At 38.5% G+C, this 19677-nt stretch overlaps 1 protein-coding gene and 1 pseudogene across 1 annotated transcript in view; one reads left to right on the plus strand and one right to left on the minus strand.

Annotated features, from left to right (window-relative positions):
• The first annotated feature begins 2857 nt into the window (after positions 1-2857).
• Positions 2858-19677, plus strand: part of MORC1 (MORC family CW-type zinc finger 1) — a 352246-nt gene continuing 335426 nt past the window's right edge. Inside the window, exon 1 of the mRNA XM_033432194.2 lies at positions 2858-2950. The gene's annotated coding sequence lies outside the window, so the exon portion shown is untranslated. The remainder of the gene's footprint in view (positions 2951-19677) is intronic.
• Positions 4907-5302, minus strand: LOC117202249 (small nuclear ribonucleoprotein G-like; annotated as a pseudogene).

The raw sequence follows: 19677 nt of genomic DNA on the forward strand, positions 1-19677 counted from the left end.
GGGGCTACTCTTTGTTGCAGTGTGCGGGCTTCTCATTGCGGTAGCTTCTCTTGCTGCAGAGTATAGGCTCTAGGCGCGTGGGCTTCAGTAGTTGTGGCACACAGGCTCAGTAGTTGTAGCTTGCGGGCTCTAGAGTGCAGGCTCAGTAGTTGTGGCACACAGGCTTAGTTGATCCGTGGCATGTGGGATCTTCCTGGACCAGGGCTCAAACCTGTGTTCCCTGCATTGGCAGGTAGATTCTTAACCACTGTGCCACCAGGGAAGTCCCTAGGCTCTTTTTCAAATAACAATATAGCAATTCACAAGTATTGCAAGTGCCTTGTAATATAGTATTTCCAACTCCTACTTCTCCCTTATAACATTGCTGTCATTCATTTTATTTATCCATTTATTTATTTTGAACAAACGTATGTTAGATCAATTAGGAATAAGAAAAAGAAAAGATTTTATCTCCTTTTACTTCTTCTCTAGAACTCTTCTTTAGAGCTGAGTTTCTGACCTATATCATATTCTTTCTGAAGATTTTTTTATAAAGAATCCAGGTTTATTAAGCCAGACATTAATTTGCAAGAGATTTGTAAAACAATGTTACTCTTCTGACTAAATTTCTTTATGAAAATATATTATTTTTCATAAAGATATTTATGTTAACATGTAATGGGTTTATTATTTTTAGTGAAAAAATATTTTTAAAAGTTACTCAGTTTTAATGTCTAATTTGGCAAATATTGATAGACAAACAAAATCTCAATAGTTCTCAATAATTTTTAAGAGTGTGAAGGAGTTCCAAGACCAAAACAGTTGAGAATAGTTGATCTAGTCCAACCCTCTCTCTCTTGCTCCCCCAATTTTTAGAGGCTTGGAGTGGGAAGGGGCCCTTCCCAGGAAGATTGTGGCTCTGGTCCTGACACTCCATATTTGGTGAAAGCCTTTGAAAAAGATACCTCCTCTCCGGTGTATTCACTCTCTCTTCATTGGGTCCTTATCTGGATTTAAATGTCTTTGAACTTTTTTAAAAAAGGCCTTTCTCTATACATATACTTTCTTCCACCTAACAATTGCTAGGTCCTTGTAACAAACTTCTTGAAGAAATTGTTTACACTCATATCCCTACTTTCTCATCTTTCACTCACTCATTCAATATATATTTATTGAGAGCTATGTACCATATAGAGTTTTAAGTGCTCATAACTCAACAATGAATTAAACAAAATCCTTGTTCTTTTAAATCTTACATTCTAGTGAGGGTAGACATGTCCAGAAAAATTGTCCAGAACTTGTAAATGGGCAGAAGAGGATTACTGGGTCATCTTTCATTGTAGTGCTGGGGTATACCTTTGATTGCCTTTATATTGACTAAGCTATCATACAACTTTGTAGGTAGAGGCTAACTTGTAGAAAACTGATAGCAATGCAAATAATTCTTGTCTGAGAACAATGCAAATACTTCCTATTCCTAGTAATGCAAATGGATTTTGTCTAGTAGAGATGGAATCCATTTCCATCTGGTTGAAGAAATAACTCCCAGAATTACAGTTTTTTGCTTCATAGGATATTAGTATTTTTGCAACTATTAGCAAATTCATTTCAGTATTCCTTTGGCTGATAATCTAAATCTCTGAAACTCAAATTCTCATTTGAACAAGTCTTACCTACCATCTTACTGGTTCCCTCATTATTTAAGATAATAATGGATGAGTAGTTTATTATGATGAATAAAATCTTTGTCATGTGTTCATTTTATATTTTTATAAGAGATATGTTTTCAACCTTTTGAAAATTATTTAGCAGACTAAAAGAAAATAAAATATATATCAGGTGGTAATAAGTCAAAAGTATAAAACAGGGCAAAAGGACACCTATTAACTGGTGGTGTAGTATGGTACTGTTTGTTTATTTATTTATTTATTTATTTTGCGGCACGCGGGCCTCTCACTGTTGCGGCCAACGGCTCCGGACGCGCAGGCTCAGCGGCCATGGCTCACGAGCCCAGCCGCTCCGCGGCACGTGGGATCTTCCCGGACCGGGGCACGAACCCGCGTCCCCTGCATCGGCAGGCAGACCCTCAACCACTGCGCCACCAGGGAAGCCCATGGTACTGTTTTAGATAGGGCCAATCAAAGTCCTGCACTACTCTCTCTTAACTGTAAGCGGAATCCATTCTCTCCTCTCCATCTTCACTGCCACCACACTAATCCAGACCATTACCTTCTCTCATCTGATCTCCTCGCCTTACTCCTACCTACTCCGATCATAGGCTATCAGATGATCATTTTTATAAACAATTATCTGATCATGTCCCTCTTTTCCACTGGCTCCCTATGTGGAGTCAAGTTTTGTGGGGTCTAAACCTTACACAATTCGGGAGGCCCTCGAGAAAAATAATGCAAAAATTAGGTACCGAGCCTTGAAAGGGGTAGTGCAAATGACAGGTTCTGAAACTTAAGCTTCATTAGCTTCACTATAAATCTGCCTCTGCCTACAAGTCTAGCCTCCTTTTTCTCTACCTCAAGACCTTTCTCCGTACAATTTCTGCCCAGAAGGCTCTTCCTGTCCCCTTTTGCCTAGATAACTCTTGAAGTACTCAGCTCCCGATCCTCCCTGAAACCCCAACCGGATTAGGGACCTTTACAGCCTCTCCCAAGTCCAAGCATCCCAGCAGAGCCAGCTTTCTGTGCAAATGATCCTTCAAAAGATCCCTGGCTGGGCGGGGTTTGCACCTGAGATGTGTCTGTGGGCGGAGCCCCAGGCGAGAATGAGCCGTGGTCCTCCCCGCTTTACGTCCGGAGTGGGGCGCACCACCTCTCCGGAACCTGCACGGCTCCCGTTGCGGTTCCGGTCGGAATTACTGGGCGGCGCACGCCGACTTGGCTGCGCGGGTAGTGAGAGTGCTCGGGTCTTGCGGAAGCGTGTGGACTTCGCGACGGTCCCGCGGTGACAAAAGAAGTGGGTAAGATCCGGTCACAGCAGCCTTTTGCCGCCGCCCCTCGGGAAACTTCTCCAGCCCTTCCAATCACTTTCCTCACCCTCCTCTGAAAATTTTCTAACATTTCTTGCGAGACACATCTACTGGTGACCAATGCCCTCAGTTTTTGTCTGAGAAATTATTTCTTCACTTTTGAAGGAAAATTTTGCCAAACATAAAATTCTAAGTTTTTTTTTTCCTTTAGGTACTTTAAATATCGCTTCACTCTTTTCTTGCATGTTTCCCGACGAGAAGCCATAAATTTCCCCTTTCTCCTTCAGACCTTCATTAGAAAAGCATTAAAGCACACTGAAGGGACTTTCCTGGTGGTGCGGTGGTTAAGAATCTGCCTGCCAAAGCAGGGGACACGGGTTTGAGCCCTAGTTGGGGAAGATCCCACATGCTGTGGAGCAACTAAGCCTGTGCACCACAACTACTGAGCCTTCGCTCTAGAGCCCTTTCTCTGAAACAAAGAGAAGCTACCACAATGAGAAGCCCGCGCACCACAACGAAGAGTAGCCCCTCCGCAACTAGAGAAAGCCCGCGCAGCAACAAAGGCCCAACACAGTCAAAAATAAATAAATAAATTTATAAAAAACAAAACAGGGCTTCCCTGGTGGCGCAGTGGTTGAGAGTCCGCCTGCCCATGCAGGGGACACGGGTTCGGGCCCCGGTCCAGGAAGATCCCACATGCCGCGGAGCGGCTGGGCCTGTGAGCCATGGCCGCTGAGCCTGCGCGTCCGGAGCCTGTGCTCCGCAACGGGAGAGGCCACAACACTGAGAGGCCCGCGTACCGCAAAACAAACAAACAAACAAAAAACAAAACACACTGAAGAACTGAAAAAAGCAATACAATGAATACTTATATTCCCTCTACCTAATTTAGTGTGTTATATTTTTCTAAAGTTGATATATATTACAGCATATATAATATTTTTACTAAATTATTTAAAAGTTGTAGAGATCAAAACCAGAGTTTTTCAAAATTTCACATTTGTTCAGAATGTTTCTAAACAAAATCCAGTCAATGTTTACACATTATATTTGGTTATTAAAACTTTTTCAGGATCAATTCCCCCATTACTTTCTTCACTACTTTTTTTTTTGGCCCTGCCTTGTGGCTTGTGGGAGCTTAGTTCCCCTATCAGGGATTGAAACTGTGCCCTGGGCAGTGAAAGAAGGGAAACCTAACCACTGGACCACCAGGGAATTCCCAGTTACAATTTTTTTTTGAAGAGTCTAAACCAGTTGTTTTGCAGAAGGTCCTACTTTTTAAAAAAAAATTAATTTATTTATTTTTGGCTGTGTTCGGTCTTCGTTGCTGCACACAGGCTTTCTCTAGTTGTGGGGAGCAGGGGCTACTCTTCGTTGTGGTGCGAGGGCTTCTCATTGTGGTGGCTTCTCGTTGCAGAGCATGGGCTCAAGGGTGCTTGGGCTTCAGTAGTTGTGGCGCACAGGCTCAGTAGTTGTGGCTCACGGGCTCTAGAGCACAGGCTCAGTAGTTGTGGTGCATGGGCTTAGTTGCTCCACGGCATGTGGGATCTTCCCGGACCAGGGCTTGAACCCATGTCCCCTGCACTGGCAGGTGGATTCTTAACCACTGTGCCACCAGGGAAGCCCCCTCCTTTTTTTTTTAAAGTATAGTTGATTTATAGTATTTCAGGTATACAGCAAAGTGATTCAGTTATAGGTATACATATACATACATATACTTTTTCAGATACTTTTCCACTGTACATTTTTACAAGATATTAAATATAGTTCCCTGTGCTATACAGTAGGTCCTTGTTGTTTATGTATTTTATATATAGTAGTGTGTAATTGTTAATCCCAAATTCCCAATTTATCCCTCCCCCCCTTCCCCTTTGGCAACGATAAGTTTGTTTTCTTTTTTGTTTGTTTGTTTGTTTTTGACTATTACAAAAGTTTATTTAGCAAAAAAGTTCAGTAAGAAAATGTACATGACTCAGATTTTATCATAATAAAATGTGGAGAGGGGACACATAGAAGCAGTTGATTTCTCTGGTGAACACAGCCGTTGTTTATACTTGTTCCAAGGCTTCTAACATGATGATACTATTTCCTCGTATTACCACCATTCCAGTATTGTTCTGTTGCTCACTAGTTGCCATCTCCACACATTCATCTATCACAAGATTCATAAAGGGATTGAATCCCTACAGTATTCCTTGGACATGTCTGCCACCATTTAATTTTTATGATAACTTCTTGTCCATAAATTTCTTCAACTCGGGAGGGTGAGCTTTGCTTATGATGTCTACTCAGCAAGCTCAAAGATGCCTCCAAACAGAATTTGAGTCATCCCTCATGCTCCAGCAGTAGCCATGTTTGTTTTCTATGTCTGTGAGTCTATTTCTGTTTCGTAAATAAGTTCATTTGTGTCATTTTTTTAGATGCCACATATAAGTGATATGATATTTGTCTTTGTCTAATATACTTCATTTAGTATGATAATCTCTAGGTCCATACATATTCCTGCAAATAGCATTATTTCTTTCTTTTTTATGGTTGAGTAGTATTCCATTGTGTGTGTGTGTGTGTGTGTGTATTATATATATATAATATATATGCCACATTTTCTTTATCTGTTACTCTGTCGGTGGACATTTAGGTTGCTTCCACATCTTGGCTATTGTAAATAGTGCTGCTATGAACACTGGGGTGTGTGTATCTTTTCCAACTAGAGTTTTTGTCTTTTCTGGATATATGCCCAGGAGTAGGTTTGTTGGATCACATGGCAACTCTATTTTTAGTTTTGTAAGGAACCTCCATACTGTTCTCCATAGTGGTTGTAGCCATTTACATTCCCAGCAACAGTGTAGGAGGGTTCCCTTTTCTCCATACCCTCTCCAGCATTTATTATTTGTAAACTTTTTTTTCTTCCATGCCATGCAGCTTGTGGGATCTTAGTTCCCTGAGAAGGGATTGAACCCTCGCCCCGGTAATGAAATCGCTGAGTCCTAACCACTGGATCACCAGGGAATTCCATATTTGTATACTTTTTGCTGATGGTCATTCTGACCAGTGTATGTTGGTACCTCATTGTAGTTTTAATTTCTATCTCTCTAATAATTAGTGATGTTGAGCATCTTTTCATGTGCCTTTTGGCCATCTGTGTGTCTTCTTTGGAGAAGTGTCTGCTTAGGTCTTCTGCTCATTTTTTTGATTGGGTTGTTTGTTTTTTTGATATTAAGGTGTATGAACTGTTTGTATATTTTGGAAATTAATCTCTTGCCAGTCCTATCATTTGCAAATATTTTCTCCCATCCTGTAGCTTGTCCTTTAGTTTTGTTTATGGTTTCCTTTGTTGTGCAAAAGCTTTTAAGTTTAATTAGGTTCCCCCCCCCTTTTTTTTGCTTTTGTTTCCATTACTCTAAGAGATGGATCCAATGAAATGTTGCTGTGATTTATGTCAAAGAGTGTTCTACCTATGTTTTCTTCTAAGAGTTTTATAGTATCTGTTCTTACATTTAGGTCTTTAATCCATTTTGAGTTTATTTTTCTATATGGTGTTAGAAGATGTTTTAATTTTATTTGTTTACATGTAGCTGTCCAGCTTTTCCAGCACCACTTGTTCAGGAGGCTGTCTTTTCTCCATTGTATATTTTTGCCTCATTTGTCATAGATTAATTGACCATAAGTGTGTGGGTTTATTTCTGGGCTTCCTATCCTGTTCCATTGATCTATGTGTCTGCTTTTGTGCCAATACCATACTGTTTTGATTACTATAGCATTGTAGTGTAGTCTGAAGTCAGGGATTCCTCCAGCTATGTTCTTCTTTCTCAGGTTGTTTTGTCTGTTCAGGGCCTTTTGTGTTTCCATACAAATTTCAAAATTTTTTGTTCTAGTTCTATGAAAAATGCCATTGGTAATTTGATAGGGAATGCATTGAATCTGTAGATTGCCTTGGGTAGTATGGTCATTTTAATGATATTGATTCTTTCAGTACAAGAACATGGTATATCTTTCCATCTGTTTGTGTTGTCTTCAATTTCTTTCATCAGTGTCTTATAGTTTTTGGGGTACAGGTCTTTTACCTCCTTAGGTATGTTTATTCCTAGGTATTTTTATTCTTTTTGATGTGATGGTAAGTGGGATTGTTTCCTTAATTTCTCTTTCTGATAGTTCATTGTTAGTGTATAGAAATGCAATAGATTTCTGTATATTAATTTTGTATCCTGCAACTTTACCGAATTCATTGATGAGCTCTAGTAGCTTTCTGGTAGTGTCTTTAGGATTTTCTATGTATAGCATCATGTCATCTGCAAAGAGTGACAGTCTTACTTCTTCTTTTCCAGTTTGAATTTCTTTTATTTCTTTTTCTTCTCTGATTGCCATGGCGAGGACTTCCAAAACTATGTTGAATAAAAGTGGTGAGAGTGGACATTCTTGTCTTGTTCCTCATCTTAGAGGAAATGCTTTCAGGTTTTCACTGTTGAGTATGATGTTAGCTGTGTTTGTCATATTTGGCCTTTATTATATTGAGGTATTTTCCCACTATGGGTCCTACATTCTGAGTGAGAAGATATTACTCCCTTTACCTTACTCTTTTTTTTTCTATTATAAAATGATTACATGCTCATTATATTCAAAAAAGAAATGTAGAAAGTAAAAACTGTATATCTGAACTTCCAAGAGACAATAAGTAATCGTATATTAATGGAAGGGTCAGTTCATCAAGAAGATATAACAATTATATCTGTACCAAACACGAGCCCAGGAACGTATGACTCAAACAGAATTGAAAGAGTAAATAGACAGCTCCACAATATTTGGAAATTTCAATACCCCACTTTCCATAATATATAGATAACAGAAGTTCAGTAAGGAAATAGGAAACTTAAATAATACTATAAACCAGTTAGACCTAACAGATATCTGTAGAATACCCCAAAACAACAGAATACACATTCTTCTCTAGTATACCTGAAACATTTTCCAGGATAGACAATATATTAGGCCACAAAACAAGTCTCAGTAAGTTTTAAAAAATTGGAATCATGCAGCGTATTTTTTCTGACCAAAATGGAATGAAGAAATCAATAGAATCAATAATAGAAGAAAATAGAGCAGATACAAATGAAATCAATAATATAAGAAGAAATAACAGAAGGAAAGCTAGAAAACTCACATCTATGTGGAAATTAAACAATACAATTTAAAATAACCAATGGAGGGACTTCCCTGGTGGTCCAGCGGTAAAGCGTCTGCCTTACAATGCAGGGGACGCAGGTTCGATCCCTGGTCAGGGAACTAAGATCCCACAAGCCACAGGGAAACTAAGCCCACGTGCCACAACTACTGAGCTCATGTGCCTCAACTAGAGAGCCTGCATGGCACAAACTACAGAGCCCACATGCTCTGGAACCCATGTACCACAGCTACAGAGCCCACATGCCCTGGAGCCTCCACTCCACAGCTAGAGAGAGAAAACCTGCACACCACAGCTAGAGAGACACCCGCGCACCGCAATGAGAGAGAAGCCTGCATGCCTCAATTAAAGATCCCGCAAGCCTCAACAAAGATCCTGCGTGCCACAACTAAGACCCGATGCAGCCAAAAAATAAATAAATAATAAATAAATCTTAAAAAAAATAAAATAAAATAACCAGTGGATCAAAGAATAAATCACAAGGGAAATTAGAAAATACTTAGAGATTAATGAGAATGAAAATGCAACATATGAAAACTCATGGATGTAGTGAAAGCAGTGCTCATGGGTAAATTTTTACACTAAGTGTCTACATTTAAAAAGAAGAAAGATCTCCAATCAATAACCTAGCTGTATACCTTAACAAACCAGAAAAAGAACTAAACCTAAAGTTAGGAGATGGAGGAAATAATAAGGATTAGAGCAGATATAAATGAAGTCAATAATAGAAAAACAATGGAATTAATGAAACCAGAAGTTCTTTGAAAATATCAAGAAAATTGAGAAACCTTTAGCTAGATTAAAAAACAAAACAAAACAAACTCAAATACTAAAATTGGAAATGAAAGGTGGGCATTGTCAATTTTACATAAATAAAAAGGATAATTAAGAAAATATTGTGAATCACTGTATACCAAGAAATCGTATAAGTTGGATGAAATGGAAAAATTCATAGAAACCCATAAACTACCAAAACCGACTCAAGAAAAACAGAATAAATCAATAACAAGGAGATTGAATCAGTAATCAAAACCTCCCAACAAAGAAAAGCTCAGGACCAGATGGCTTCACTGCTGAATTCTATCCAACATTTAAAGAAGAATTAATACCAGTCTTTCTCAAACTCTTTCTAACTTGTTCTAGGAGGCAAGCATTACCCTCATACCAGAACCAAAGACACTATAAGAAAATGATAGACCAATGTACCTTGTGAATATAGATACCAAAATCCTGAACAAAAATACTAAAAAGAAGCTGAATTCAATGACATATTAAAAGAATTATACACTATTACCAAGTGGGATTTATCCCTGTGACACAAGGGTGGTTCAACATGAAAATCAGTGTAATATACCCATTAATAGAAAGAAGGAAGAAACCACATAATTGTTTCAGAAGAAACATTTAAGAAAATCTAGCACCGTTTCATGATGAAAACATTGAATAATCGAGGAGTAGAAGGGAACTTCCTCAACATGATAAAGGTCATATATGTAAAGCCCACAACTAACATCGTTCTCAGTGGTGAAAAGCTGAAAGTTTTTCCCCTAAAGTCAGGAACAAGAATACACATTTTTACCACTTCTTTTCAACATGGTACTAGAGGTTCTAGCCAGTGAAGTTAGGCAAGAAAAAAAGAAATAAACATAATCTTACTTCAAAAGGCAGAAATAAAGTTATGTCTATACACACATGACATGATGTTACATATAGAAAACTCTAAATCATCCATCAAAAAACTATTAAAGCTAATTATAGGATTTCCCTGGTGGTCCAGTGGTTAAGACTCCACACTTCCACGGTAGGGGCATGGGTTCGATCCCTGGTTGGGGAACTAAGATCCCACAGGCTGTGTGGTGCGGCCAAAAAAACTGAAACCAAACCCCCCCACAAAACTATTAGAGCTAATTATATTTGCAGAGTATAAAAATCAACACAAAAATCAGTTGTATTTCTTTATACTAGCAGTGATGATCTGAAAAGGAAATTAAGAAAATGATTCCATTTACAATAGCATCAAAAATAGCATAAAATACTAAAGAATAACCTTAACTAAGAAGGTACAAGACTTGTACACAGAAAACTATAAAACATTGCTGAAAGAAATTACTTTTCCCCCTTAGTTAATTAGTGTGGTAAAATAAAACTGATCAGTTTCAAATGTAGAAACACACTTGTGTTTTTTTATACTGCTAACTTATCATGATTCATTTTATGATTATATTTTTTATGTTTTATTTGAAAAATTTTGCACCGAAGAAAAGTTGAAAGAATAGAAATAATTTGCCATTTGTTAACATTTTGGCCATATTTGATAAACCTCTTTTTCTATTTGTTGTTGATTGGTTACCCTGCTAGATAAGCAGACACAAGAGTAAGCAGACACATTCTTGGTCCCTAAATACCTCAGCATGCATCTTCTAAGAATAAGGACATTCTTCTATGTAATCACAATATCATTATAAAACCTAAGAAATATACAGCCATTCCATAATAGCATTTAATGTCTAGTTCATATTCAAATATGCTTAATTGTCCCCAAAATATGTTTTGTAGTTTTCTTTGAAAAATCCAGGATTCAATAAAGTCTTAGGCATTCTATTTGATTGTAATATCTTTTTAGTTCCTTTTAACGAAAAAAGATTTTTTTTTAATATTGACCTTTTGAAGAGAAAAGGTCAGTTTTCTTGTACAATATACCACATTCTAGTTGTTTGTCTCCTTATAGTGTTCTTTGATTAATTTTCTATATTTCCTGTAAATTAGAAATTAAGACTGGAAGCTTGATTAGATTCAGATAAAACGTTTTTGGCAAGAATACTTCATGCATGAGATTGAGGATTTTATATTCCATTGTGTGAGAAGATACACAATTCAGGTTGTCTCATCATTACATTAAAAATGTTATCACTTTATTAAAGTGATGACCACCAGATTTCTCCAAGGTCTAGACGCAGATTTCACTTTGGAATTTGTAACTACTCTTTAAGGTGATACTTTGACATTGTGTGACTATCTCGTGTCTTCCCAACAAATCTTCACCTAATGAATTTTAGCAACCAGTGGTCATCCATGTCTGAATCAATTATTACACTGAAGGTTGCAAAATCTTATCAGTCTTTATTCAATTTTTAGCTGACATTCTACTGTAAAGAAGAACTTTCCTTTTCCTCTTTCCTTTTTGAGTACCATTATGGCTTCATGGATTAAAAATGTTTAAAAAATTTATTTATTTTTTAATTAAGTGTTTTCATATTTAACTTTTGATTATGCGCTGTAACCAATTAATATTATCATAATGTGTTAAAAAACACTTGGATTCGATTAGCTCATATTTTATTTAAACTTGTTGCATTACATGAGTGATTAGCTTGATCATATTTTTTACATACCAACCTACCTGGCTTTATAATATAGATTATACTGGTTTCATTAACAGAGTTTGGAAATGTTATCTCCTTTCTGTTTTTTGGAAGAAGTTGTATAATCACGGAATTATTTAGTACTTGAAAGCTTGTGGTATTCACATGTAAAAACATCTAGGCAGGATTTGTATTGAGGGAAGTAGGTGATCATTTCAATTTCTTATGTCATTATTGGTTTATTCAAGTTTTCTATTTATTTGTTTGTTTGTTTGTTTGCAATACGCGAGCCTTTCACTGCTGTGGCCTCTCCCGTTGCAGAGCACAGGTTCCGGACACTCAGGCTCAGCGGCCATGGCTCACGGGCCCAGCTGCTCCGTGGCATGTGGGATCTTCCCAGACCGGGGCACGAACCCGTGTCCCCTGCATTGGCAGGCGGACTCTCAAACACTGCGCCACCAGGGAAGCCCCCTATTTATTTTTATGCTAGTTATTTCATCTTATGTTTTTGCAGAACTTTGTTTCTTGCAGGTTTTCAAAGTTATCACCATATTTTTTTGTCTGCTCTGTCAGTAGTTAATGTCTCTTTTAGATTGTATATTTTGTTTATTTGATTTTTCTCTTGTTTTCTTTTTCAGTCTTGGTAGAGATTTATTCATGTTATTAATCTTTCCAAAGACCAGTGCCCTGGTAGGGTTCTTCAGGAAGCAGACTCTGAGACAGAGGTTAGGGTACAGGATATTGGGGAGCACCTTAGGACCAACACCAATAGAAGGAAAGGGAAGAAAGTGGGATTGGGGAGAGGGAGAAATCAGAAAGTGATGCAAGCAGGAATCAAAGGCTTGACTAACCTCTAGGGGCAGTTCTGGAGCTAAAATGTCAGGGTTGGCCCACCTTAAATTAAATGTTTCTGCCTTATACCCTAGCCAAATCAGTCACTGGTTATGGGCTGCACAGGGAAGGTATGACCTTGGGAAAGGGCATTTGTCTACAGCTAAGGTGCTCTTCCAGGGGCTGACAGCTGGAGACTGTCTCATGACAACACTCTCTTTCACTGAAGGGGAATCTGGGCAACTCACATCCAAGTCCACTATAGCTGATTTCTGGTTTTGATCACTCTCTGACTTGCTGTTTTATTTTCTATTTCCTTAATTTCTGTTATTATCTTTATTTTTTCCTTCCTGTATGGTTCTTTGAATCTATTCAATGGTTCTTTTTGTAGCTTGAGTTGTAATTTTCCTTGAGTTAAGTTATTGGCTCATTTATATTCAGTCCTTGTGTTTTCTGATCAATATTATTATTATTATATTTTTATAACCTGCGGCATGCACAAACTCCATTCCTTTGTCTGCTGGGCCAACATCATCTCTTTTACCAGGAATTGAACCTGGCCATGGTAGTGAAAGTGCCAAGTCCTAACCATTGGACTGCCAGGGAATTCCCTGATCAATATTTTTAAAGCTAGAATTTTCCTCATAACAATTGCTTTCTCTATTTCTTTTTTTTAAAATTAATTAATTAATTATTTTTTACTTATGGCTGTGTTGGGTCTTCGTTTCTGTGCGAGGGCTTTCTCTAGTTGCGGCAAGCGGGGGCCACTCTTCATCGCGGTGCACGGGCCTCTCACTATCGCGGCCTCTCTTGTTGTGGAGCAGGGCTCCAGATGCGCAGGCTCAGTAACTGTGGCTCACAGGCCTAGTTGGTCCGTGGCATGTGGGATCTTCCCAGACCAGGGCTCGAACCCGTGTTCCCTGCACTGGCAGGCAGATTCTCAACCACTGCGCCACCAGGGAAGCCCCCGCTTTCTCTATTTCTGAGGAGTTCTCAGTCATTATTTCTTTTTTTTCAGTCATTATTTCTTCAAAACATTTTCTGCTCTGTATTTTTTCCCTCTTCCAGGTCTCTTATTAAATATTGTTAAATTTCTTCCTTAATAGCTCTTTCTTTCTTTCTTTCATAATTTTATCTTGGGTTTGTGTCTGGAAGATCAGGGCTGGTATGGCATCTGCCAGATGGAAGGACTCTAGAACAAGGAGTTCCTAGATTCTTCCTTCTCTTCTGTCTGCGCAGAGTAAATTTATGCTACCATGAAAGGCAGTAGCTCTGCTCCTCAGCAAGCTAGCAGGATTCCCACCACCTCTAGGATCACCTCAGGATCAAAGTGGGAGAAAAGCCGGCCCAAGTCATTGTTACTTTTGTCCCAGCCACAGTCTCCAAACTACTTTGCTCTTCTTTTCCATTAATATTTATATCTAATCCTCCAATGAAACAAATGGCTTCTAGTTATTGCACTCTCTCCAAATGCTTCTATTTCATACCTATGTTTTTAACCTAGCTATCTATAATTTGTCCTCTGCTCTGAGGGGATGAAAGAAGGGTAGAGAAGGGACAGCCTATGGTCCCAAGTAAGCACTTATTTTCATCTTTTACACATTTATTGCTTACAGTTAGAACTCTACAGGTATGAGTGTAATCTGCAATATATTTTGTAGGACTAAGGTGAGGCTAACTTGAACTCAGGCTATTGATGGGTAATGACACAGTTTCCAATCATCAGTCTATTTTAGAGGGAACCCAAACCAGCAGGGAGACTAGACCAGAAAGATCAAATGTCACTTGGAAGCCTTCCCAGTAGGGTGCTTTGTTGTGCTCTCAGGGCAAAGTAGACTTGGGGCAAAGTGATACGAGGTCTGTCTTCTAAAAGCATCATGAATGAATTGTCTGCTAGTGTAAAAACTTCTTGCCTGGAAACAAGCACAGGATTAAAAAACATATCATCAGTCTTTGTGAAATAACTAAGAAGGAATCTAATTCAGTAACCCAAAGAAAACCAACTCTGGCTGTATGTTATTTATTTTCTACTATTTCAGTCTGTCATTCTTTCTTTTTTTTTTTTTTTTTTTTTTTTTCGGTACGTGGGCCTCTCACTGTTGTGGCCTCTCCCGTTGCAGAGCAAGGCTCCGGACGCACAGGCTCAGCGGCCATGGCTCACGGGCCTAGCCGCTCTGCGGCATGTGGGATCTTCCCAGACCTGGGCAAGAACCCGTGTCCCCTGCATCGGCAGGTGGACTCTCAACCACTGCGCCACCAGGGAAGCCCTGTCATTCTTTCTTCATTAAAAGTTTTATTAGGACTTCCCTGGTGGCACAGTGGTTAAGAATCCGCCTGCCAATGCAGGGGACACGGGTTCGATCCCTGGTCCGGGAAGATCCCACATGCCGCGGAGCAACTAAGCCCGTGTGCCACAACTACTGAGCGCTCTTTACAGCCCCTGAGCCACACTACTGAGCCCTCGTGCCACAACTACTGAAGCCTGCGTGCCTAGAGTCCATGCTCTGCAACAAGACAAGCCACAGCAATGAGAAGCCCGCGCACCACAACAAAGAGTAGCCCCCGCTCACCGCAACTAGAGAACACCTGTGCACAGCGATGAAGACCAAACGCAGCCAAAAATAAACAAATTTATTAAAAAAAAAAGTTCTATTCACTCTATTTTTTCTTATTTTACTGCACAAAGACCCTATCTTTCTTGACCTCAAAATCAGTGTATATAGCTAGAAACTTCTCTTGATTTGTATTTACAATTTCAGGTTTGCCTCTAGGTACTAGAGAAAGAGGGGTGTACTTTCAGACCATGTAATCTAATATGAAGCAATAGAAGAGATCATTTGAATTAATCTTTGTGACCTAAAAAACAGTATCATAGTGATTAGGACTCCATAGTGAAGATGGTTGCCTGAGTGACACAACTCCATCCGAAAAGAACCTTTTTAAGGGCCTGAAAAGCCACTAAAATAAAGTAATTGCAATTAGTCTTATATTTGTTCATTCAGTGTGTGTTAATGATCCTTCAAGGAACCAGATCCTTTTCGTCCTGATGGGTTAAACTGATTTGAAACACTGCCCATGCTGACATTGTGGTTGGGGATATGACAAATGAAAGACAACATTACAGATGGGACACATGAGGGAGAGTACCTGACTCAAGTAGGAAGGAACAGAGTAAATGGGTCTGTTCAAGTTTAATCCTGGAAACCAGGGTAAAAAGAATAAGAATGGCTTGTATCTATTAGTGGACTCTATGTGCCGGTGCTGTTAGGAGCTAACTGAACCCTGGTGAAAAAAAATAGTTGTGGTCCCTGCCCTTATATAGCTCAGAGTATGGTAGGGAAGATGGGTATTATACGATGTATGAATGGGACTTCCCTGGTGGCGCAGTGGTTAAGAATCTGCCTGCCAATGCAGGCGACACAGGTTCGAGCCCCGGTCTGGGAAAATCCCACATGCCACAGAGCAACTAAGCCCGTGTGCCACAATTACTGAGCCTGTGCTCTAGAGCCCATGAGCTACAACTAAAGAAAGCCCGTTCGCAGCAACAAAGATCCAACGCAACCAGTAAATAAATAAATAAACCTACAAAGTATGAATGGAAATCCAACTTTTATAAAGAAAGAGAGAAGGGCCAAAAAGAGTCAGTACTAGAAGGGACCTTCTATCATTATGTGGTTTTAAATAAGTCACATCTAGTCCCAAAGAAGGAAAAGGAGTCATTCAGAAAACTGAGACTCAAGGAGGCCAATAATTTGCCTACAGAAATAGAACTAATACTTTTAGAATCCAGAATTCGAATCAAGTTGACCTGACTCCAAAATCATAACTGCTATTTAACGACTCAGTAGTTCCCCAGAGTAAACTTCTCAAGGGCAGGGGCTGTATTTATATCACCCTATCTTAAATCTAACACATAGTTGGCACTTAACGAATTATTATTAAATAAATGCATTTGAAATATTGAGCTTTTATAGGAAAAAGAGTAGAATGTTAAAGGCATTATAACAGTCATGTTTCAGAAGGAGGGAGAGACTTGCTTTCAAATCTTTGACAAACATACTAGACAATTTGGGTTAGAAAGGAAATAAATAAATGAGAGTATTGGTGAAAGAGGATTAGAAATAAATATTAGCATCATTAGGTTTATGTTTGGAGAGAAAGTATTATATAAAATAACAGAAAACAGAGAAGATCAAAATAAAATTAAAGATGAGAAATTTTTGTAATGAACTGCTTTTTTTGAATATTGATCTCTTATTGAAATATAGTTGATGTACAATATTATATAAATTACAGGTGTACAATATAGTGATTCACAATTATTAAGGGTTATACTACATTTATAGTTATTATAAATATTTGCTATATTGCTTGTGTTGTACAATATATCCTTGTAGCTTATTTATACATAATAGTTTGTACCTCTTACTCCCCTGTCCCTATATTGCCCCTCCCCCCTGTCTTCTCCTCACTGATAACTACTAACTTATTCTCTATATTTGTGAGTCTGCTTCTTTTTTGTTATATTCACTAGTTTGTGGTATTTTTTAGGTTCCACATGTAAGTGATATCGTACAGTATTTGTCTTTCTCTGTCTGATGTATTTCACTTAGCATAATACCCTCCAAATCCATCCGTGTTGCTTCAAATGGCAAAATCCCATGAGTCTTTTTTAATGATAAATTCCTAGAAATGGAATTGCTAAGGAAAAGTAGAGATATTAATAATTGAAAATGTATTGCCAAATTGCCCTCCATAGAGTAGAAATGTATACTTCTACTCATCTCACAATGTATAAAAATGCCTGTTTCTTTACACTCTCACCAACTGAGTGTAAAATCAAATTTTAAACATTGCCAATCTAATAACTGAAAATGGCATATCTGTATAGAATTTTTTCCTTTAAAATAAACTTTATTTTTTATTACAATTTTAGATCTACAGAAAAAAATTGTGAAGATAGAGTTTCCATATATCCCATGCCCAATTTCCCTTATTATTAATTAATATCTTACATTAGTATGGTACATTTATTACAAGTAATGAAGCAGTGTTGATACCTTATTATTAACTAAATTCCATACTTTATTCAGATATCCTTAGTTTTTGCCAAAGTCCTTTTTCTGTTCCTGGATTCCATCCAGGATACCACTTCACATTTAATTGTCATATCTCAGACTTCTCTTGGCTCTGACAGTTTTTCAGACTTTCCTTATTTTTGATGATCTTGACAGTTTTGAGGAATACTGGTCAGGTGTTTTGTTTAAAATGTCCCTCTATTTGAATTTGTCTGATTTTTTTCCTCATGACCAAACTGGGGTTGAAAACCCTTTGGGGAGGAAAAGCACAGAGGTAAATTGCTATTCTCATCATATCATATCAAGAGTACATACTATCAACACCATATTACTATTGAGGTTGACCTTGGTCACCTGATTGAACTAATGTTTGTAAGATCTCTCCACCGTAAGTTTAGGTTTCCCCTGACCCCTTTCTAAACTGTACTCTTTGAGAGAAGTCACTATGTATAGCCCATCCTTAAGGAATGGGGAATTGTGCTCCACCTCCTTGAGGAAGGAGTATCAAAATACATTATTTGGAATTTTCTGCATGGGAGATTATCTGTATAGTTTTAATTTGTTGATTAATATTGAGATTGAGCATTTTTTCATAAATTAAAGAGTCATTTTTATTTCAACTTAAACTATTTGTTCAAATTTGTTGTCCATTTTTTCCAACGGGTTATTTGGGCTTTTTGTTTTGTTTGCCTTTTTTTTTGTTTGTTGTTGTTTTTTTTTGCGGTATGCGGGCCTCTCACTGCTGTGGCCTCTCCCGTTGCGGAGCACAGGCTCCGGACGCGCAGGCCCAGCGGCCATGGCTCACGGGCCCAGCCACTCCGCGGCATGCGGGATCCTCCCGGACCGGGGCACGAACCCGCGTCCCCTGCATCTGCAGGCTGACCCTCAACCACTGCGCCACCAGGGAAGCCCTGCCTTTTTGTTTTTATGTAGTTCAGTTTATCAATTTTTTTTTCTGAATGATTTCTGGATTTTGTGTCATACTTAGAAAAATTTTCCTCATTCCTAGATTTTTTATATATGCACACACAAGTAGACAAATTTTTTTGATTTATTCTGGTTACTTTTAGAGTTTCATTTTAAATATTTAAGTCTTTTATCCACTTGGAATTATATATGGTATAAGGTGTGAGCTATGGACTCACCTTTTCCACTAGGAATTGAAATGTTACCTTTATCATATCCTAAATACATCTGTGTATTTGAGTCTATATTTGGGCTTTCTATTTTGTTCTATTGATTTGTATGAATATTCTTAGGTTAGCATTTTTAAATGTAGATTCATAATTAATTTTAATATTGTAGGGGAGGAAAAAATTTTCCCTCTACCTTTCTGAGTTCTTGGCTGAGACTCCAATAATAAAAGATAGATTAAAAAGATAAAAACAAACAAATTTATTAACTTATATACCTCATGTATACATAGGAGCTATCCACAAACAGATGAGTAACTCAAATAAGTGGCTTAGAATTTAGGCTTAAATATCATCTTAATAGGGAAGAGGGAGGGGAGCTGTAGGCCTCTGAGGGGAGAGTAAGTGATTTTTAGGAAAGGTGAATGGGCCCTTGGAAGAATAGATGGGAGGTATGATAGTTTATGACAGAGTTAGGTGTCGGCTTCTAGTCTCCTCTCCTGTGATGAGTCAGTCTTCCCTGATTGATGAAATTCCTGGGGAGGGCATTTATGACAATTGAGCTCCTTTCGTCTTTAGGCAGATATTAGGAGTTCAGAGAAAGCCGCTGCCTGCATTTATTGTTTTTCAACAACAATGAAAAAGCTCAAAATAATCAGTATACCAAAGCAGTGTATTTTGGGGTGGCATATTCTGCTACCCTTATTTGTTTACTTACTTTAATTAATTTTTAAAAAACATTTATTTTTGGCTGCATTGGGTCTTCGTTGTTGCGCGCGGGCTTTCTCTAGTTGCAAAGAGCAGGGGCTACTCTTTGTTGAGGTGCGCAGGCTTCTCATTGCAGTGGCTTCTCTTGTTGTGGAGCACGGGATCTAGGCACGTGGGCTCAGTAGTTGTGGCTCACGGGCTCTAGAGCACAGGCTCGGTAGTTGTGGCGCATGGGCTTTGTTGCTCCACAGCACGTGGGATCTTCCCAGACCAGGGCTCGAACCCGTGTCTCCTGCATTGGCAGGCGGATTCTTAACCACTGCACCACCAGGGAAGCCCTGCTACCTTTATTTTTTAAATATTTTTCTGAGCTATCATTTAGTTTATTTTTATATATAAACTTTAAAATTGTTTAACTCCCAGAAGA

The sequence above is a fragment of the Orcinus orca genome, chromosome 5 (genome assembly GCF_937001465.1).
Source record: "Orcinus orca chromosome 5, mOrcOrc1.1, whole genome shotgun sequence".
NCBI classification, from domain to species: domain Eukaryota; kingdom Metazoa; phylum Chordata; class Mammalia; order Artiodactyla; family Delphinidae; genus Orcinus; species Orcinus orca.